The sequence below is a fragment of the Salvia miltiorrhiza genome, chromosome 6 (genome assembly GCF_028751815.1).
Source record: "Salvia miltiorrhiza cultivar Shanhuang (shh) chromosome 6, IMPLAD_Smil_shh, whole genome shotgun sequence".
NCBI classification, from domain to species: domain Eukaryota; kingdom Viridiplantae; phylum Streptophyta; class Magnoliopsida; order Lamiales; family Lamiaceae; genus Salvia; species Salvia miltiorrhiza.
In genome coordinates this window covers 29,458,989-29,482,185 of record NC_080392.1, presented here as the reverse complement: position 1 = coordinate 29,482,185, position 23,197 = coordinate 29,458,989, and positions in this window count along the sequence as shown.

Sequence of the window (23,197 nt, the reverse complement as noted above, 5' to 3'; positions counted from 1 at the left end):
CATAACTCCCACTACTTTAATGGATTTAAATAGAAATCTCATCTGACAAACTTATGAAAGAACAAATATGAAGTAAGCCACGCGGGTGGACGTTTACTCACATCGCCAATCACTTTGTCTAGAGACCGGTTGTGGAGATCTAAATGATTTTTAATCATCTATAAAATTATTAATACAGCTTAGTCTTTTTTCTTTCAAAAGGTTTGATCATGCTCAACACATAATCCTAAACATGCTCATCTAGAACGCAACATGTAAAACATGCTCGCAGAATTCTAAAACATGCTTAAGAAAACGATAAACCTAGCATGCTTGTCTAAGCGCAGTTAATAAACACATATTAACAAGCAAAGACAAACACAGCATGCAACGAGCATAAAGGATTAACACCACGACATGCAACGAACAGAAAAAAGAATTAAAGTTCTTCGTGACCCATTCGTGGAATCCCAACATCTATTCTATTACATTTAAAACAGAAAAGAAAAGCCCAAAAACGAAACTTGGCCCGAACACACCATCCGGCCCGTCTTTGGAAAAACTAGGGTTTGGGCCCCCTAGGGTTTGGAAAAACTCACCCACCTAGGGTTGGAAGCCCCAAGCGCCGCCGCCTCCCTATGCAGCCCCCACCGCCGCACAGCAACCTCCCGGCGCGCGCAGCGCCCCGGCGCTGGCAGCCTCCTCGGCGTGCAGCAGCGACAGCAGCCGCCTTGGCGCGGCATCCGGCGCTCGGCAGCAGCTCTCCTCCGCGAGCAGCAGCAGCATGCCAGTAACAGCAGCACAGCAGCCCTCGGTGCTCGGCGACAGCAGCGGCAGCAGGTCCCTCGGTGTGGACAGCAGCAGCGGCAGCAGCGGCAGTGCGCGGCCCGCTGGGCGCGCAGCGCGCAGAGCGCGCAGGCGCGGCCCCGGGCGCGCACAGCCCCTGCCGGCTACAGCCTTCCTCCTCGCCCGACCCGCACAGCAGCAGCTCGCCTCGCCTCGCCTCACCTCGCCTGCAGCGCACGTCCAGGACCGAAAGCAGCAGCGGCCGCGCGGCGCCTGCCTGGGCGCGCTGTGCACGGCGTGCTTGCACCCGCGCGCGCGCTGCCCAACGACGCCCGCAGCCCCTCGTGTCCGGTCCCGTGCGTCTCCTTCTTACTCCGTTCATCGTTGTTGATTCGTCGTCGTCCTCGTCTCGTTCTCAATTTTACAGATTTACAACGGAAAAACAAAAACAATTTGAAATCCTAATCTAACCACGGATTTTCTCGTGGTGAAAAACGATTACAACGTCAAACGACGTATCCCACGAATCAACAGACCACGAAGAACAACAGCAGTAAAAACAACGCACATTATTAATCGTACATAAATTAATAATAGAGCCAAGAAATTAATCCTAGGCTCTGATACCAATTGAAGGAATATTAAACTGAATTAACGTTCCGCTTTGGCCGATGATCGTTTCTTGGATTATTATTAATTTATCATACAACGATTAATCCTAACATGCTCCTATGAATTTAACAGCTGCACGTTGGAGTTCAGAAATACCTGAAGAATTCAGAAGAATTCGTAGATTCGCATCTGAACAGACCAGTCAGCTTCAAGCCTTCGTTTGAAGCCTCAAACGTCCTCCAATCGTATTTCTCCCAGAAATACGACTTCTTCGTCTTCGAGAGATCTTTCCGTGGCCGCCTGATTTGTCTGAATCGGAGTTCTGTGGAGGAAGTTATGGCTGTTTTACGGAGACTGCCAGAACTTGGTTTCCTGCGAAAATCTGACTCCAGCTCTGATCTTCTCGACTGTATCCCGCTCAGCTTTCACCGTTGGATGGACAACGATCTATGAAAGTCCCAAGAGAAATAAGTCCCACACGTTTTTCTTCCCTGCGCCCCACAGCTCTCAAAACCCGAATATTTTATCAGTCTGTTTTCCTGAGAGCTGACAGCTGTATTTTAATAGAATTAAATACGTAGAAGGCGCCAGAAATAATGTAGGAGGCGTGTTCTCTCTATACTAGGGCTAGGAGTCTTTGGGCCAGTCCAGGGACCAGATACAAGGAATAAAGATGGGCCTCAAATAAATTAATTTATCTATGGTCAGCCCAGACCATAATTAATTTATAAATATCAGTTCATTCCACTAGAGAACCGATACTGACTTACCCCTTTATTGCCGGTGATGAGTCGGGGGCTTGTATTTAGACTTATTAAATCTCCGTATTTAAAATATCCGACATCCATTAATTAATTAGAGCTCTGACAGCTTAAATTAATTAATCTCTTTATAAATCCTTAAGCAGTACCACTCAAACTTTATTATTACGCCTGAACTTAATCAACCTGCAGGGTTTAGCGCAATAAACCTTATTGAGCTCCTTAAGGGGATGTCATTATCCTATACCGGATACGGGTACTAATACAGATAATCAAATATCATATATTAACCGCTATCACCCAAGATACAGAGTACTCGAGTTAGTATATAACTTTCACCCATAGTAAGTCAAAGTGATATACGAATTAACATATATATCTGAATACTTATTAGTATTAAGATCTTATAAGTCACCGAGATCTTGATTATTCACTTAAGTCAGATAGAAGAATACATCTCAACTGTGGTCCTATCAATACGTAATGACGTACCAGTATAGACAAGTAGCCAAGACAAACTACTTCCATCTATACTGCAGCCTAAACCAATAACTTGTCCTAGAGTTATTTCGGCTGTGATCATATTATATCTCTTAAGGTTATTCCAATTATATGGTCTTCTGTGATCTACAACACACCATATAATCTACTTATATAGAGATAAAGAACATACATATGCAATCATGAACACAATCAGATAGGAGATTAGATAGTGAACTTAGGAAACATTGTATACAAGCATAAAACGTTCTTGCTTTCAGTATACAAATCCAACAATCTCCCACTTATACTAAAGCAAACTTTTAGTATACAATGCGTCTATTTACCAATCACCTAACACTTCTCCCACTTATACTTAAAGTTTCCTAAGTGGGTGGCATCAATCTGGCATCAGTCGCATTCCCATCTTTCAATGACCATTTGCGATAAGCCTTTTGTGAAAAGATCAGTAGGTTTCTCCAATATGTGAGAATTTATTCTTTGAGCACATAACCTCGATTTACGAATAATCGTATAACTTGGTACTTACTCTCCATGTGTTTGACCCCTTGTGGTTCTAGGATTCCTTAGAGTTTGCAACTGCACTTGAGGTACCATGAAGGTGATGCTCTCACGCAAACTAGGAATCACTCTTAGACCCTGTAGGTAGTGGTCAAACCAAAAGGTTTTACCTCCCAAGGAAAACACATAGCTCGAGGTAATTATTCTTTGTTCCGGTCAGCCTGGAAATCCGAAACCGTATAATCCAAAAAGGGAACTAAACTGTCTAACTGGTAAACTACCCTTATTCTCTAGTCAAGGACTTGAGAATATAATTTTACCACAGTTCAGTCTTAACTAGAACTATACTGATATCTTACAATCATGCTAACTGCATAGCAAATATAAGATCTCGTATATAGCAATCCATACATGAAGCTATCTACTGCGGAAATGTAGAAAACTGCCTTCATTTCCTCAACCTCAATAGGCATCTTAAGACATAGTCTTTAGATCAAGGAACGCCATATCTAAAAGGTAGCAATCCTTTCTTGGCGGTATTCATACTAAAACGAGTATTCTCAGTATCTGTGTAAGACACTCGAGATAAGCCCAACATCCTTTTCTAGTGATCCCTTATTGCTTTGATCACAAAGATGTATACTGTACCTCCTTAGTCTTTCATCTGAGACTGTTCGGATAACCATTACTTTATGTCTTGACAATAGCTCCATATTGTCGCCAATTAGGAGGATATTATCTACATAAAATGCAAGATAAACCACATCACCGATGACACGAGAGCGATTGATACGAGATGCTTCTCTCCCTCCCTCACGTAACCTTCAGGTTGTTGCACATGGCTGTCCTTATCTTTTTCAAGGTAATATATATGACATCCATTTGCAAGACCTCGATGGTTTAAGTGAACTGCTATGGGTAAAATGATCCGAATGTTCTGAGCATGGCACTGGCGAAAATATCATCATAACCTATACCCTCACACTGGGCATAACCTTTCGCCACCAGTCTAGCTTTAAAAACTACGACCTTGCTCATTCGGACTTATCATTCTCTTGTATACTCACTTGCAACCTATGGCTTTACGACATTCTGGTAGCAAGATTTTCTTAGTATACAACCATATTCTTAATGGATTGCTCCATTGAGGCGTGCCAGGAATCTACATTCTCGTCTTCCACTAATTCCAAGCAGATATCTGGGTCGATTCTCTTATATTCACTACCAGAGACTGAATCCGAAGATTCTCCCAAGAATATAAATCGATCGGGTTGTCCCACAACCCTCCCACTACAATGGATCTGTGGTGGCACATGTGTGTCAACAGTGCGTGCAGTGTCTTGTGGTACAAAACTCTTGCACACTTGGCTTGGGTGATGGAATCGCCTGTCTAATGTTTTCAATTTCTTGAAGCACACTATCTGACTTGGATTAGTGATTACTCCCATAGTCCACTTCTAAGAATCGTGTGTCATTGCTAATAACCACCTTCTGATTCTTTAGGACTAATTGCAAAGATACATTACTCATCATCGAACATATTTTTCCAAGAGTGACCTATTTCTTCTCTCCACCACACCATCTTATATAGGGATTACACGGTGTAGTAAAACTGGGTTGGAATCCCAAACACTGACAATGAATCAGAAAAGATCATTCCTAACACATTATTGGCCCTTTATCCCCTTTGCCATGAATGACCCGGTCTCCATCTTTTCCTCTATACAGGATTCGCAGGTTCCAAATGGTACAACCTGGATTAAATCCAATGTACTATTTAGACACAAGCCTTTGGATCCTGTTAAGATAGATGTGACCTAATCTAGGGTATCAATATATGTGTAAGATCCTCATGAGAGATTAGCCTTAACTTTTCTCTTTCTTTTGTTCGATGATGTAAATGCAATATAAAGGTATTTTGTAGACAAGTTATAGTATGAAGAGAGATGTTCAAAATACCAGAATAGACAACTTTGTCATTTCTTATGATAGAAACACCACTATCAAAAATGACATAAGATCCATCTATTCAAAATTTTGGAACATGATAAGGAACTCTCAAAAACTAAACTATGTCTTTAGAACTTTAAAGACAAGTCTCCAATTGCAACAACTGCGACTCTAGTCACGTTGCCTATGAAGACAATCATCTCATCACTTTTCAGCTTCCTTGTCAGCCTAAAAGCCATGCAAGGTGCAACAATCATTATCAGTTTCTCTCGTTATCCACTACTCACAACTGAGTAGAAAACGAGCTGACATGTCTCAGTTACTATAGCAAGTGAAGTACCTTAACCCTTTGCCTTGAGTATTGAAAGAAGAAATCTCCAATACTCAATCTTATCACACCACTACTCCCACTATTTCCCTTGTCTTTCTTGCCCTTTGGACCCTTCTTCTTCCCGTCATTCGACGAAGAAGATGGCTCACCTTTGGCAATAACAAGTGCTTGCACATCTCTTTCCCACAACTTCCTTAGCCGTAACTAGAGTAACTCAAAAGAAGTATCTTTCTTGCTCATAACAGCATTGAGGCGGAAGTTCTTAATTAAAAGACTTGGGAAGAGAGTTCAGGATAATATCGACTTTTGCCTCACCGTCGATACTCCCACTGAGCAAGTCAAATCCGTCAAAATTTGCATGACATGCTCGTGCACTGAGCTATGCTCACTCATAAAAATAACGAGATTACTCTCATCAAAATTAAATGAGCAGCTCAGTCCAACTCTCCGAACACTTTCTTGAGATTCAGCGTGATGCTAATAGCATCGTCCATGCCCTGATGTTGGAGCTACAAGGTTTGTGACATTGTACTCATAATATAGCATATAGCCACATTATTCGTCTCATGCCACCTTTTATGTAATTCCTTTTTCTCATCAGTGGACTCATTGTTCGGACCATAAGAACGTGGAGTAGTAAGCAACACAAAAATTGTGTTAGTTTGTGATAAAGATAGAAATCCAAAAACTGCGTTTCCAATTTATATATGTGGACCGGTAAAAAAAAACTTAGTGCAAGAATAAAGAAAACAGGAGACATAGACATATCTGAAAGTAACGAACATAAAGCACATAATTCGTAACAATAATATTGTAACCTTTTGATAAAACAATATTAATGAAACCTCCAACTGCCCAAAGAATCCTATGTGCAAGCCACGCGGGTGGACGTTTACACAAGAACTCCTCAACCAGACTATTTACCTAGTCGTTTAATTTCCATCCATGTCAACTTAACCTTTTGACAAAGGAAATTAATAGTTGGACCTTAACTAGACCATATCATAATCAAGAAGGGACTCCTCGGGGAGTTGTACATTGTACTTGATATGATATCTAAGCAATGACCACAATTTAACCTTGATAATTAAATTCTCGAAATTGACATACTCACTCGGACCATGCCGCTTTCAATTTAATTATCTTGGTTATCTTATTTAATTCCATTCTCCAAAGTACTCGTGGAAATTACACAAGCAAGCCACGCGGGTGGACGTTTACTGCATAACTCCCACTACTTTAATGGATTTAAATATTTTTATAGAAACCTCATCTGACAAACTTATGAGAGGACAAATATGAAAGTAAGCCACGCGGGTGGACGTTTACTCATATCGCCAATCACTTTGTCTAGAGACCGCTTGTGGAGGTCTACATAATTTTAAGAATAAAAATTATTAAGTATTAACCAAACCTATCTTATTTAATTCCATCGTCTAAAGTACTCGTGAAACGATATACAAGTAAGCCACGCGGGTGGACGTTTACTGCATAACTCCCACTACTTTAATGGATTTAAATAGAAATCTCATCTGACAAACTTATAAAAGAACAAATATGAAGTAAGCCACGCGGGTGGACGTTTACTCACATCGCCAATCACTTTGTCTAGAGACCGGTTGTGGAGATCTAAATGATTTTTAATCATCTATAAAATTATTAATACAGCTTAGTCTTTTTTCTTTCAAAAGGTTTGATCATGCTCAACACATAATCCTAAACATGCTCATCTAGAACGCAACATGTAAAACATGCTCGCAGAATTCTAAAACATGCTTAAGAAAACGATAAACCTAGCATGCTTGTCTAAGCGCAGTTAATAAACACATATTAACAAGCAAAGACAAACACAGCATGCAATGAGCATAAATGATTAGCACCACGACATGCAACGAACAGAAAAAAGAATTAAAGTTCTTCGTGACCCATTCGTGGAATCCCAACATCTATTCTATTACATTTAAAACAGAAAAGAAAAGCCCAAAAACGAAACTTGGCCCGAACACACCATCCGGCCCGTCTTTGGAAAAACTAGGGTTTGGGCCCCCTAGGGTTTGGAAAAACTCACCCACCTAGGGTTGGAAGCCCCAAGCGCCGCCGCCTCCCTATGCAGCCCCCACCGCCGCACAGCAACCTCCCGGCGCGCGCAGCGCCCCGGCGCTGGCAGCCTCCTCGGCGTGCAGCAGCGACAGCAGCCGCCTTGGCGCGGCATCCGGCGCTCGGCAGCAGCTCTCCTCCGCGAGCAGCAGCAGCATGCCAGTAACAGCAGCACAGCAGCCCTCGGTGCTCGGCGACAGCAGCGGCAGCAGGTCCCTCGGTGTGGACAGCAGCAGCGGCAGCAGCGGCAGTGCGCGGCCCGCTGGGCGCGCAGCGCGCAGAGCGCGCAGGCGCGGCCCCGGGCGCGCACAGCCCCTGCCGGCTACAGCCTTCCTCCTCGCCCGACCCGCACAGCAGCAGCTCGCCTCGCCTCGCCTCACCTCGCCTGCAGCGCACGTCCAGGACCGAAAGCAGCAGCGGCCGCGCGGCGCCTGCCTGGGCGCGCTGTGCACGGCGTGCTTGCACCCGCGCGCGCGCTGCCCAACGACGCCCGCAGCCCCTCGTGTCCGGTCCCGTGCGTCTCCTTCTTACTCCGTTCATCGTTGTTGATTCGTCGTCGTCCTCGTCTCGTTCTCAATTTTACAGATTTACAACGGAAAAACAAAAACAATTTGAAATCCTAATCTAACCACGGATTTTCTCGTGGTGAAAAACGATTACAACGTCAAACGACGTATCCCACGAATCAACAGACCACGAAGAACAACAGCAGTAAAAACAACGCACATTATTAATCGTACATAAATTAATAATAGAGCCAAGAAATTAATCCTAGGCTCTGATACCAATTGAAGGAATATTAAACTGAATTAACGTTCCGCTTTGGCCGATGATCGTTTCTTGGATTATTATTAATTTATCATACAACGATTAATCCTAACATGCTCCTATGAATTTAACAGCTGCACGTTGGAGTTCAGAAATACCTGAAGAATTCAGAAGAATTCGCAGATTCGCATCTGAACAGACCAGTCAGCTTCAAGCCTTCGTTTGAAGCCTCAAACGTCCTCCAATCGTATTTCTCCCAGAAATACGACTTCTTCGTCTTCGAGAGAGCTTTCCGTGGCCGCCTGATTTGTCTGAATCGGAGTTCTGTGGAGGAAGTTATGGCTGTTTTACGGAGACTGCCAGAACTTGGTTTCCTGCGAAAATCTGACTCCAGCTCTGATCTTCTCGACTGTATCCCGCTCAGCTTTCACCGTTGGATGGACAACGATCTATGAAAGTCCCAAGAGAAATAAGTCCCACACGTTTTTCTTCCCTGCGCCCCACAGCTCTCAAAACCCTAATATTTTATCAGTCTGTTTTCCTGAGAGCTGACAGCTGTATTTTAATAGAATTAAATACGTAGAAGGCGCCAGAAATAATGTAGGAGGCGTGTTCTCTCTATACTAGGGCTAGGAGTCTTTGGGCCAGTCCAGGGACCAGATACAAGGAATAAAGATGGGCCTCAAATAAATTAATTTATCTATGGTCAGCCCAGACCATAATTAATTTATAAATATCAGTTCATTCCACTAGAGAACCGATACTGACTTACCCCTTTATTGCTGGTGATGAGTCGGGGGCTTGTATTTAGACTTATTAAATCTCCGTATTTAAAATATCCGACATCCATTAATTAATTAGAGCTCTGACAGCTTAAATTAATTAATCTCTTTATAAATCCTTAAGCAGTACCACTCAAACTTTATTATTACGCCTGAACTTAATCAACCTGCAGGGTTTAGCGCAATAAACCTTATTGAGCTCCTTAAGGGGATGTCATTATCCTATACCGGATACGGGTACTAATACAGATAATCAAATATCATATATTAACCGCTATCACCCAAGATACAGAGTACTCGAGTTAGTATATAACTTTCACCCATAGTAAGTCAAAGTGATATACGAATTAACATATATATCTGAATACTTATTAGTATTAAGATCTTATAAGTCACCGAGATCTTGATTATTCACTTAAGTCAGATAGAAGAATACATCTCAACTGTGGTCCTATCAATACGTAATGACGTACCAGTATAGACAAGTAGCCAAGACAAACTACTTCCATCTATACTGCAGCCTAAACCAATAACTTGTCCTAGAGTTATTTCGGCTGTGATCATATTATATCTCTTAAGGTTATTCCAATTATATGGTCTTCTGTGATCTACAACACACCATATAATCTACTTATATAGAGATAAAGAACATACATATGCAATCATGAACACAATCAGATAGGAGATTAGATAGTGAACTTAGGAAACATTGTATACAAGCATAAAACGTTCTTGCTTTCAGTATACAAATCCAACAAGGATATCGGTCACCTGTTTTGATAGTGTGCTATTGCTAGACATGTTTGGGGCTCCCTCTTCACTTGGTTCAGGGTGGATGGTTCGTCGATCCAGGAGATTGGGAGTTTGATCATTTGGGCTATGAAAATGCCTGCGAGCATGCAGGTGGACAATCTCTGGCGGGTTGGTGTTATGTCTGCCATTTGGAGCCTCTGGAATCTCCGGAACAGAGCTATTTTTGATGAGACTCCGATTTCTGCTGTGGCTTTGGCTATTCAGGTCAAAGCCTTCATTCTGGAAGCCTCTCGTTTCAGTTTGGGAGAGATGGCTAATTTTGTTCAGGAGTTGCTTATTCTTCATGGTCTTGGGGTGCCGGGTAGACCCCGTCGCCCTATTTCTTACATATATATGTTCTGGCTTCCTCCTCCTCATCCGTGGTGGAAGATTAACATTGATGGCTCGGTTCATGGCTCCCCTCTCCTTATTCATGCTGGAGGGGTTTTTCGGGACTCCTCGTCTGTTTTGGGTTGCTTCCATTTCTCTACTGGGCGTTTGAGGCGGAGCTTCTTGCCCTCATCATTGCTTTAGAGCAGATTGTGGTGCAGGGTTGGGATTATGTGTGGATTGAGATGGACTGCACTTACATGGTCGATCTCTTCCGTTTGCATTCTCACACGGTTCCTTGGAGGTTCTTCAGCCGTTGGCGGAAGGTACTCTCTTCCATTTCTGAGCTTCATATTATTATCACTCACATTTACAGGGAAGGGAATCGTGTTGCTTACTTCATGGCCTCTTCGGTGGAGGAGGAAGGATTCTGGCCTTTTGCGATTCCAGATATCCTCCAGCTGGTTAGTGATGACAGGAGGCTCTTGCCTTATGTTTGGATTGTCAATTGAGGGAGCTGTGTTTTCCAGGGAAGTTTCTGTCCTTTTCTTGCTTTTTTGTTTGTTTTCGTTTGGTTTGTGGGTTGTCTCTTGGTTCCGCTGGCTTTGGGTGATTACCTCTTTTTCACGGGTTTTTAAGCTTCTCTCGTTCCTTTGGTTTAGTGTTGGCTCCCTGTGGCTCTGGTTTGTGTTGGTTCAGGTGGTTGGCCTGGTCCCTTTCGTCCTGTGATTCTTGAGTTATGTAAGGAGTCTAAGGTTTTGGTTGCAACATCTTGATAAGTATTCCAGGACGTGATTTATTCGGTAGATGCTAGCAGGAGTGTCTTCATTGCAATAGGCTTATTATCTCTGGTTTGTATGGTTTGATTGGTTTTTGAGCTCCTGGTCTCTTCTCCTCTGATGGTCTCCTCATTATGAGCATGGGAAACCTCATGGGAAGTCTTTGGTTACCTCCAATTACTTTATCCCGTGAAGATGGCCTTCAAAGCTAAGCTTCTAATCATTTTAAATTAAGGAATGGAATGAGATTCATAAAAGTAATTGCATTTGGAGATTCACTTCTAGCGGAGAATTGGGTCTGATCGGATTGTTTGTATTATCTTGATGTTGCTTCTCAATGCCTTAGCTCTGCACACTCCTCGACGATGGTGGTTCTTGAGGGCCTGGGTCTGGTTGGAGACTGTTTGGTTGTTGAGCCTCTTAGGTTCCTTCGCTGTTCTGAAGTTTGTGATGGGGTTTGTTTGACCTGGTTGGAAGGGTGGTCTCTCCTTGGTTGGCGGCCCTGGGTGGTGGTTGTTTCTGCTGCCTTTTTTTTGTTTGTTTGGCATGTTCTCTCCTGTGTTTCCTTGGTTTACAGGTTCTTGTGTCCCTCCGTTCTGGTCTACTCTGGATCTTCCGAGCTGATGCTGATCTACTCTGGATCTGCCGAGCTGATGCTGGTCTGCTCTGGCTCTGGGGAATCGGGGTTGGATGCTCTGGTGTTTGTTGCCCTGGCGAGGTCTGCTCTGGCGTTGTCTGCTCTGGCTATGTCTGCTCTGGTGTTGTATGCTCTGGCTCTTTTGCTCTGGTGCAGTCTGCTCTGGCTCTGCACCTCTGGTGTTTGTCTGCTCTGGCTCTTTTGCTCTGGTGCAGTTTGCTCTGGCTCTGCTGTTCTGCTCTGCGCAGCCTTGCCCGGAAGGGTGTATTGCTCTTCCTTGCGTTTTTTTGGTTGTTGCTTTCCCTTTGCATTGTTTGCTCCCTTTTTGCGAGGGTTTAGTTGTTTTCTTTTCGTTTTTTTTTTTTTTGCTTTCTTTTTTTAGGCTCATCTCCTTGTTTGCGCCTGTGCTTTCAAGGTTGTTTCCAAACTTCTTTTTTCAATAGAATTTCCATTTCAGCAGTGTAGGCTGATTTAATCAAGTGTTTTATTTTATTATTTTCGTTAGGGTGGCTTAAATTGGGCCTTAGTTGAGTCAGTTTTGAGTTTTATACTTTGTTTTGACTAAGGATTTTTTCCTTATTAGATTAGGGTTTGTTTTAAGTTGTTTCCTTGTTAGACTAGGTTTAGTTTTTGCCTATATATATGGTTGATATGTAGCCCACGAAAATTGAACATTATTTTATCAAAAACTGTGAGTTTTATTTCTCTCTTGAGAGTTTTCGAATTCCTCTTGAATTTTTCCAAGAGAATTCATCTATCGGCGTAACGACGAGTTAACCAACCCTCGTCGGGTGTCATTCATTGTCCCCGAGTTGCTGCGTCAACGTCACGTTGGGGTTTAGGGAATTCAATTCGCCTAACTCATTCCGTGGGTTCGATTCAGAGGTTTTCGGATCTTCCATCATCTATCATTCGTTATCAAGTCTTCCGCTTGCGTGTTCGATTGATTGATCGGAAAGGATCATATCACAATTGATTCTGAATTCTAGCAAGGGCAGGCTTCTTCCGCTTGTAGTGGTCAGACGGATTGCTGCTTTCAATTTGACTCATACCAGGTGGTTTGTTTCGGGTTCCCATGCCCCAAGTTACACTTGAGAGGCACTGCGCCTAGGCTCCATGCTGGTAAACATGTAACACCCCGTATTTTGAGAAACTATTTGTGCCCTAGCTCGATTTAAATTGAGTTTTTAAATAGTAGCTAGAGGAATTATGCACGGGGGCGAATAAATGAGATAAGAATTATTTTGAGAATTATAGAAAGCGATATTATTTTCTCGGGTCATATAAATTCTCTTATTGGGAGACATGTCTTCGCCCTATATTTTTATTGAAATGTCTATGTGATATTAATATTTTACGTGGTAGAATATTCACATATACTTTATTGATGCATTGTTATTATGATATTAGATATATCATAATTGAGATAATTTTTTCTCACATGAATAAATATATTTTCATGAGATATATTTTTCCCACATACTAAATACGAGTTATAATTATTCAAGTATATATATATATCCATATATATATATATATATATATAGATGCATCTCTCTTTCTCTCTCACTCTCTCTCCCTCACGATCTCTCTCACTCTCTCTCACTCTCTCCCTCGATCTCTCTTCCTCTCTCACTCCCTCTCGATCTCTCTTTCTCTCTCACTCTCTCTCGATCTCTCTTCCTCTCTCGATCTCTCTCAATCCCTCTCACCCTCACGCAGCACTCCCTCCCCTCTCCCCTACATTACTCTTCCCTTCCCCCATAAATGGAGATCACATGCACCATTAAATGAGGCATATGTAAGCATGATGAGCCATCTAAGGTCTAACCTATCTAGCCAACATAATCCCCATTTTTAAGCCCTCACAATCACATGCAAATCTTCCTCTCACCTCTCTCTCTCGTCCCTCACTCTTCTCTCTTCTCTCCTTCTCTCTTCTCATTCTCTATTCACCTCACCTCATGACATCCTCACCCATTACTTCTTCATTTACTGCAAGATTGGGCATTAATGGAAAGATCACACCATCAATTCTCATCAATGCCAAGCCTTCTCTCCCTCTCTTCTTCTTCTTTATTTTCGGCAGCCTCCCCTCCTCACTCCACCACACTTCTCTCCTTGTTTCACCATTTTTGGAAAGAGTTAAGGAAGCCAAAAGTGTTCTACCTACACACTAAAGCCATCAAGTGTGCTCCAATCTTCAAGCACAAGCTCCAAGCCTACTACGCATCATCTTCTACTCCACCTCCATTGATCTTGTTGGTAGCAACCTCAATCCTCCTCTTATGTTATGTATATATTTTCATGATGTATAAGCATGTATATTGAAGCATATGGAAGCATGATAGTCCCCTCCCTACTCTTATGATTTTCGAAAATGTTGGTGAAAGAAAGCATATGAACTCCTTCAAACTTTCCACTACTCCTCATATGCTCATACACCTCTACATGTTAGATGCATGAGAAAGGAAGATATATTTCTTGAAAACCCTTGAAGGGGTTATATGTTATGATAATTGAAGAATGATGAGTTATTAGTGAGAAAATGCATGAGCATGATGGTGAAATTATAGATCTAAAGTGATATGTATAAATGTTGTTATTTCAACCATTTTGAGAAGTTTTTTTACGTTCTGGACTGATCAGTCGACGAGGTTTCTCTCCTCCAAAAATCTTCAAAGTTTTACAGTGTGTAGATATATGTGTCTTGTAAGCTCTGGTAAAATTTCTTTTACTACCGTTTTTAAATATAAAACTTTTACTGCACATTTCCGCCGGAAATCTAGAAAGGCAGTCACTTGAGTCACACTTTTCAGTGACTTCCAAAAACATTCACCCTCCCAACATTTAATGACAGAACGATACATGTGTTATACAGATGTATGTAAAATTTCAACCCATTTGGAAAATGTTTACTATTTTTCAAAAATCCTAACTTCCAGTCGTGCAAAACTGCCGAATCTGGTAGACTGTGGGAAAACACCCATATCTCTTAAACCACTTGGAGTTTTTTACTCTACTTTTTTTTAAATAAAACTAGACTCATAGAGGTTTTCAACGGTGTAAGTCTTTAATCCAGGAGATTTCTGAGTTAAAACAGTTTATTCTTTAAAGTTGAGGCAGAGCAGAATGGTAAACTGTAGGAGTCCGAAAATTTCTACCTTGAAATTGTTTTGAGGATTTTAAAGTTTTGGTGGAATAATACACCATGTTATGGCATGAAAATGCTACTAGAAAATTTTATATATTTTCCAAAGCTTACATGAATTTTTGAGAATTTACTTACAAGGAAAAAGATTTCAAGTTCATAGGATTATTTTCAAGTTATTTGACTATTGAGATAATTCCTAAATGTATTATGTGGAATGGGTGATTAGTTTGAAGTATGAATGACTATGTGATTTATATGAATGCTATTTACCTAGGATTGAGAGTCTTTTAATTGGATAAGATATCCAATTAAATTGGGAGGTCCAATTGGGTAAATAGTAGAGAAGTTATAAGATGAGATTAAGCATTGATGCAAGTATAAGTATTAGATATTAGTTAGATTAAATTCTAACTAGAGTTTATTTTGTCACATGGCAATCTAAACCACGTGCGCCACTAAAGGTTCGAGTGACAGCCGGCGTTAGTACGACTCTGAGCGTTACGTCATCGACCCCTGAGACAGGTGGGCTTTATTCTAACTCTATTATGGCTAGCTACCATGATAATGAGTTCAAATGCAAATTCTTATGAAAATGAAGCATGTTGAAGCATTATTGATGAATCTTATGAAAATGAAGCATGTTGAAGCATTATTGATGAGTATTATGAAAATTGTCAACTTGCCATATTTATTATTGATGAGAATGAGATGTGGTATGTTGCATCTATGAAAGACATGATTATGATCATGATGTAAGATATCGGCCTTTGACTGATTTATATGACAGTAAAGGTTTTGTGCGCAGAGGTGATCGTGAGCCGTCTTTAGTCGGCCGGTCACGGTGATTTGAAGGAGGCCTCCTTCTCTTCACCTAGTATATATATGTTATATGAGTTCTGATAGTTGGCACATACCCTGAATATAATATCTGCAGACTAATGATATTATTATGATGATGCAAATGAGTTTATGACAGAAAAACATGAACAGGTATTTTAAATCTCAGCTAAATCCTGTTGATGCATTGAAAAGGGCAAGATTGACATATAGCTCTAAGAGCAACATTTCAATTATTTCCGGCATGAGTCCACTGAGTGCTTTTTGGTACTCAGCCCTGCATGTATTTCTAAATGTGCAGGTCTGGCTTGGCGCGAGGATGGGTGAAGGTTGTTGGAATTGTCAGTTGGCTGTGTCTTTCCTATGTCTCATATTTATCTTTACAAGCTTTGACTCTATAAGAATTTGAACTCCCTGCTATATGTCTTCACACATATAGTAACGCATCTCGCTGCACATCTCTGATGAAACTCTTTATTTAATTTGCTTATGCCTGTAATATCCCTTAAGGGAAATACTTCTTAAACCCTTGCTAAGTTTCAATCGCTTAATTATGTTTACCCAAGCTAGTAATTATTTTAGTCTTAACATCTTTCTTGAAAATGAGTAAAGTTTGCAATTGCTTCCGCTAAAACAAGATGTATTTCCATTTCTTTCACTATTTCTTTTATTAGTCGTACGATACTTGGTATACGCTATCACTGGCTATATCGGGCTGCGACAGAGTGGTATCAGAGCAGCTCGTCTGCTCTGAGTATAATCTCTTATAGAGTCTCTTCTTGATTGAGTCTAAGCTAGAGTCTTAGACTAAAAGAGTTATGTCACTGACAAGAGCCAACACCCCATCTCCGCCAGCTTGACGAGGTATGCAAAAGTTAAAGTTTAAAGTTACTTATGAGCATGAGTTATGCAATTGATTAAGTTGATGAGAAAGCAATATTTATAAGTTGAGAAAGAAGCATGATTAATGCATGATGCAATTTTATTGATACCTTGTTTTGGTTGATTGAATAAGTAAGACGGTGGAATTTTTATTGGAATCAATGTTGATACCAATGCACCACGAGAATCCTAGAGGAACACCGACAGACAAGTATGTTATTGAGTAATAAACGAGTAAGTCATTCTTGACTTAGTTTGAGTAACACAAGTTGTTATTTTTGTTTATAGCATGGCAGACGGATTCGACATAGTACAGGCTTTCTATGATTGTACCATGGAGCACCACGAGACTATTGGAGAGTTCTTGACTCGCTTCCACCACAGGTGGATTGATGCCATAGAGCACGGGGTCACGGCTCAGCAGGCTATGCAGATACTGCCACATAGGATGCCACCCCACTGGCAGGCCTGGTGTCATTTCATCGCCCCAGACTTCTATAGCCCGTTGGCACCGGGAGGTTTTGAGGTGCGATTCCCGGAGTACCAAACCATTTTGTTGAGCCGGTTCGTGATGTATGCGAACCCACCCTACTTTTATCTGACGGAGAGTAACACCAGAGAGGGTGAGGCAGAGAGCTAGCCTCAGGGTCTTCCTGAGACTGAGGATCCCCTTATGGCATTGGGACTAGAGCTCCTTAGCTCCTAGCCGATTGATGACCCTATTCTTGCACTTCCTCAGGGCACTCTGCCCGAGGAAGAGATTTCTCCTATTGATGTCTTGGACCCTCACTACCCCATGTATTCTCCCGGGATGTACTCCCCGACCTTCGGATATTTATCCTTTGTTACCCCGATGACCATCGATACCACTGAGCAGCTGATGAGCCCCATCCGCGAGACCCTTCCTGTTCCTCCCCTCCCTGCTGTTGGAGAGGGTGAGATCGCTATGGCCGATGTTGACCCATTCGCACCAGGGCCTTCACGACCCCCGGGGATGGCTAGAGACCCGGAGGACGACGCAGGATCAGTCCCGGTTGTTGGGACTCTCACCTCACAGCCCTTGGATCTTATTGGCATGGGAGTGACGATGGTAGCTGGGGTGATGGTAGAGGTCATGGGTGGATATGGTTTTGATATGATGGTATTAAGTGGAGATGCATATGTATATGGTATCTTTGTTTAGATAGCCCATAGTTTTGGCTGGCAATGGATAGTTCCATCCCAGGCCAGGGCTTGTACTTATTTTGTTAGGCCCCTATAGTACACGGGTAACAGATAGTATTTGTACCCAGTGGTAGGGCTGCTTGTACATAGACGCACTATTGACGCAGTAGCTAGGTCTTTAACAGAGTAGTACTTTGTACTGACCTATAGCAGTTTATAGATCATAGTATACACTTTTGTACAAAAGAAGACCTCGCTGAGGCAATTTTCACGATATATACATGTTGGGCCAAAGTGGCCATTTTTGACTAAATGAGAAATGTGATTACCTGTTTTGATGCATTGTTATATAGTAATTGTCAATTTGTATACATTAATTGAAAACAGAGTACTTTGATGCATTGAGTATACTCTATGTGATAATGAATATATATATATATGAGATGCATGATACGTTGTGAATTACTCAGCTATAAGACTAGAGTATGATGAGCCTTGTCACATAGAGGAACTTATCTTTTGATCAAACTTGTAGATTGTCATAATGCCTCCACGAAGAGTGTACAGAAATGTACCCGTAAATGAGGAAGAACCCAGAGAACCTACGCCGCCGCCTCCACCTCATGATAGGAGAGTGGAAGAACTTTTCTTAAGACAGAACCCACCGACTTTCGCAGGCACGGGAGACCCTACTGAAACTGAAGAATGGATTCGTGCTATGGAACGAATCTTTCGATTTTTGAGATGCAATGACGCAGAACGTCTTATGTGCGTGTCTTACCAGTTGAAAGGAACCGCCGACTATTGGTGGGAAGCAAAGCAGAAAACTATGGCCCCGAAGCAGTTAGATGAACTCACTTGGGAGCTTTTTAAGACTGCTCTGTGTGAGAAGTTCATACCCAGAAGCTATAGGAAAAAGAAGGAGATGGAGTTTACCACCTTAAAGCAAGGGAATAAAAATGTAGTGGAGTACGATCGACTATTCTGCGATCTGGCTCGCTATGCACCGTATAGAGTGGATACGGATGAGAAGATGTCCGAGTTGTTTTGCGCCGGACTGCGACAAGAGATAAGAGTTGTATTGGCAAGTCAAACGGCACTTTCCTATGCCGAGGCCTTGAATAGAGCTCTAGATATGGAGCTAGCAATGCAACCGGAGAAAGCAACACACGCTCCAACGCCTCCATCAGCTCAATATACGCAAGTATCAAACACTCCCTACTCTAACCAAGGACAGAAAGGAAAACGCAAATGGGAAAATCGTGGAAATGAGGGTAAAAAGCCATGGCAAGGTCAGAATGTCCAGCCTCCATTCGTGAAAGGCGATAAATCATTTTATGGTGGACCAGCGACCTCACACCCCGGACACCAAGGGATACCCCCTTGTCCTAAGTGCAACAAGTTACACACAGGAGTGTGCAGAGTTGGAAACCCAAATTGTTTCACTTGTGGAAAACCAGGGCATTACTCGAGCCAGTGCCCCAACCGACAGCAAGGGATGAGTGGAGGAAGACCCAATCAGTTTCCAACCCCACAGCTCAGGGCAATGGAAGGAATTCTTCCTCTACCTCAACCACTACAACAACAACCTTTTCGCCGTCCAAATCAGCCTCATAAGCAGCTACCTGCACCGCAAGCAGGAAGACCACAGCAATATCAAAGGATGTATGCTATTAATCAGAAGAATCAGGATAAGAACCAAGGAAACTTAACAGGTATTGGGGAACTGAAAGGTGTACCCATTGTTATTCTCTTTGATACGGGAGCATCACATTCTTTCATCTCATATACCTGTGTGGATACGTTAGAGCTGAATGTAGAACCAGCCCAGTTACACTTAAGGGTAGCCACACCCTTAGGGAAGATCACCACCGTTACACATGTGTGTCCTAACTTGGAATTCGAATTAGGACCTCTTAAGCTTAAGGCTAAGACGTTGAGACTTCTGCGCATGTGGACCACAGACATCATTTTGGGAATGGACTGGTTAGCAGAACACCATGCGGTGATACAGTGCGAGCAGAGATGGATATCGTTCCAGCCACCTGGCCAGGAACCTACATGTTTTAATGCCATCAATAGGAAATGGAAGAAGACACCTATCATCTCTGCAGTGCAAGCGAACAAGATACTAAAAGAAAAGGGCGCGACAGCATATTTAGTATACTTGAACCAAGAAGAGGAAGCACAAATAAAGATTGAAGATGTACCTATAGTGCGGGAGTATCAAGACGTTTTCCCCGATATTCTACCAGGTCTACCCCCGAACCGACAATTAGAATTCACGATCGATTTGGAACCTGGAGCAGCACCAATATCCAAGGCACCATATAGGATGGCACCAGCAGAATTGCAAGAACTGAAGTTGCAACTACAAGAGTTGTTGGACATGGGATTCATTCGACCCAGTGCTTCGCCTTGGGGAGCACCGGTCCTGTTTGTCGAAAAGAAAGATGGAAGTTTAAGATTATGCATCGATTATAGGGAATTGAACAAGGTGACCCTAAAGAACAAGTATCCTTTGCCACGTATAGACAATTTGTTTGATAAACTTCGAGGAGCACGCGCTTTCTCAAAGATAGATTTAAGGACGGGATATCACCAATTGAGGATACGACCTGAGGAAATTCCAAAGACAGCATTCCGCACGAGATACGGACACTATGAGTTCATAGTGATGCCTTTTGGTTTAACAAATGCCCCAGCCGTATTCATGGATCTCATTAATCGAGTGTTTCATGAATATTTGGATCAATTCGTGTTGGTATTCATTGACGACATCTTGATTTACTCGAAGAATGAGAATGATCATGAAGAGCACCTTAGAACTGTGCTAGAGAAGCTAAGAGCTGAAAAGCTTTATGCTAAGTATAGCAAATGTGAGTTTTGGCTACGAGAAGTTAATTTCTTGGGCCGCGTCATTTCAGCTGCAGGAATCAAAGTGGATCCTGCCAAGGTTCAAGCAGTGCAAGAATGGAGATCACCAACGACACCTCACGAGATTCATAGCTTTCTAGGATTAGCAGGCTACTATCGTCGTTTTATACAAGATTTCTCCAAAATAGCCAAGCCTCATCTGCTCAAGAAAGAAGTCAAATTCTTGTGGACAGACGAATGCGAACAAAGCTTTCAAGAATTGAAGAAGAGGTTGACCACTGCCCCGGTACTAGCCGTTCCAGAAGCAAACAAGGAATACACTATCTATACGGACGCATCAAAGAAAGGACTAGGTTGTGTACTGACCTATAGCAGTTTATAGATCATAGTATACACTTTTGTACAAAAGAAGACCTCGCTGAGGCAATTTTCACGATATATACATGTTGGGCCAAAGTGGCCATTTTTGACTAAATGAGAAATGTGATTACCTGTTTTGATGCATTGTTATATAGTAATTGTCAATTTGTATACATTAATTGAAAACAGAGTACTTTGATGCATTGAGTATACTCTATGTGATAATGAATATATATATATATATGAGATGCATGATACGTTGTGAATTACTCAGCTATAAGACTAGAGTATGATGAGCCTTGTCACATAGAGGAACTTATCTTTTGATCAAACTTGTAGATTGTCATAATGCCTCCACGAAGAGTGTACAGAAATGTACCCGTAAATGAGGAAGAACCCAGAGAACCTACGCCGCCGCCTCCACCTCAAGATAGGAGAGTGGAAGAACTTTTCTTAAGACAGAACCCACCGACTTTCGCAGGCACGGGAGACCCTACCGAAACTGAAGAATGGATTCGTGCTATGGAACGAATCTTTCGATTTTTGAGATGCAATGACGCAGAACGTCTTATGTGCGTGTCTTACCAGTTGAAAGGAACCGCCGACTATTGGTGGGAAGCAAAGCAGAAAACTATGGCCCCGGAGCAGTTAGATGAACTCACTTGGGAGCTTTTTAAGACTGCTCTGTGTGAGAAGTTCATACCCATAAGCTATAGGAAAAAGAAGGAGATGGAGTTTACCACCTTAAAGCAAGGGAATAAAAATGTAGTGGAGTACGATCGACTATTCTGCGATCTGGCTCGCTATGCACCGTATAGAGTGGATACGGATGAGAAGATGTCCGAGTTGTTTTGCGCCGGACTGCGACAAGAGATAAGAGTTGTATTGGCAAGTCAAACGGCACTTTCCTATGCCGAGGCCTTGAATAGAGCTCTAGATATGGAGCTAGCAATGCAACCGGAGAAAGCAACACACGCTCCAACGCCTCCATCAGCTCAATATACGCAAGTATCAAACACTCCCTACTCTAACCAAGGACAGAAAGGAAAATGCAAATGGGAAAATCGTCGAAATGAGGGTAAAAAGCCATGGCAAGGTCAGAATGTCCAGCCTCCATTCGTGAAAGGCGATAAATCATTTTATGGTGGACCAGCGACCTCACACCCCGGACACCAAGGGATACCCCCTTGTCCTAAGTGCAACAAGTTACACACAGGAGTGTGCAGAGCTGGAAACCCAAATTGTTTCACTTGTGGAAAACCAGGGCATTACTCGAGCCAGTGCCCCAACCGACAGCAAGGGATGAGTGGAGGAAGACCCAATCAGTTTCCAACCCCACAGCTCAGGGCAATGGAAGGAATTCTTCCTCTACCTCAACCACTACAACAACAACCTTTTCGCCGTCCAAATCAGCCTCATAAGCAGCTACCTGCACCGCAAGCAGGAAGACCACAGCAATATCAAAGGATGTATGCTATTAATCAGAAGAATCAGGATAAGAACCAAGGAAACTTAACAGGTATTGGGGAACTGAAAGGTGTACCCATTGTTATTCTCTTTGATACGGGAGCATCACATTCTTTCATCTCATATACCTGTGTAGATACGTTAGAGCTGAATGTAGAACCAGCCCAGTTACACTTAAGGGTAGCCACACCCTTAGGGAATATCACCACCGTTACACATGTGTGTCCTAACTTGGAATTCGAATTAGGACCTCTTAAGCTTAAGGCTAAGACGTTGAGACTTCTGCGCATGTGGACCACAGACATCATTTTGGGAATGGACTGGTTAGCAGAACACCATGCGGTGATACAGTGCGAGCAGAGATGGATATCGTTCCAGCCACCTGGCCAGGAACCTACATGTTTTAATGCCATCAATAGGAAATGGAAGAAGACACCTATCATCTCTGCAGTGCAAGCGAACAAGATACTAAAAGAAAAGGGCGCGACAGCATATTTAGTATACTTGAACCAAGAAGAGGAAGCACAAATAAAGATTGAAGATGTACCTATAGTGCGGGAGTATCAAGACGTTTTCCCCGATATTCTACCAGGTCTACCCCCGAACCGACAATTGGAATTCACGATCGATTTGGAACCTGGAGCAGCACCAATATCCAAGGCACCATATAGGATGGCACCAGCAGAATTGCAAGAACTGAAGTTGCAACTACAAGAGTTGTTGGACATGGGATTCATTCGACCCAGTGCTTCGCCTTGGGGAGCACCGGTCCTGTTTGTCGAAAAGAAAGATGGAAGTTTAAGATTATGCATCGATTATCGGGAATTGAACAAGGTGACCCTAAAGAAAA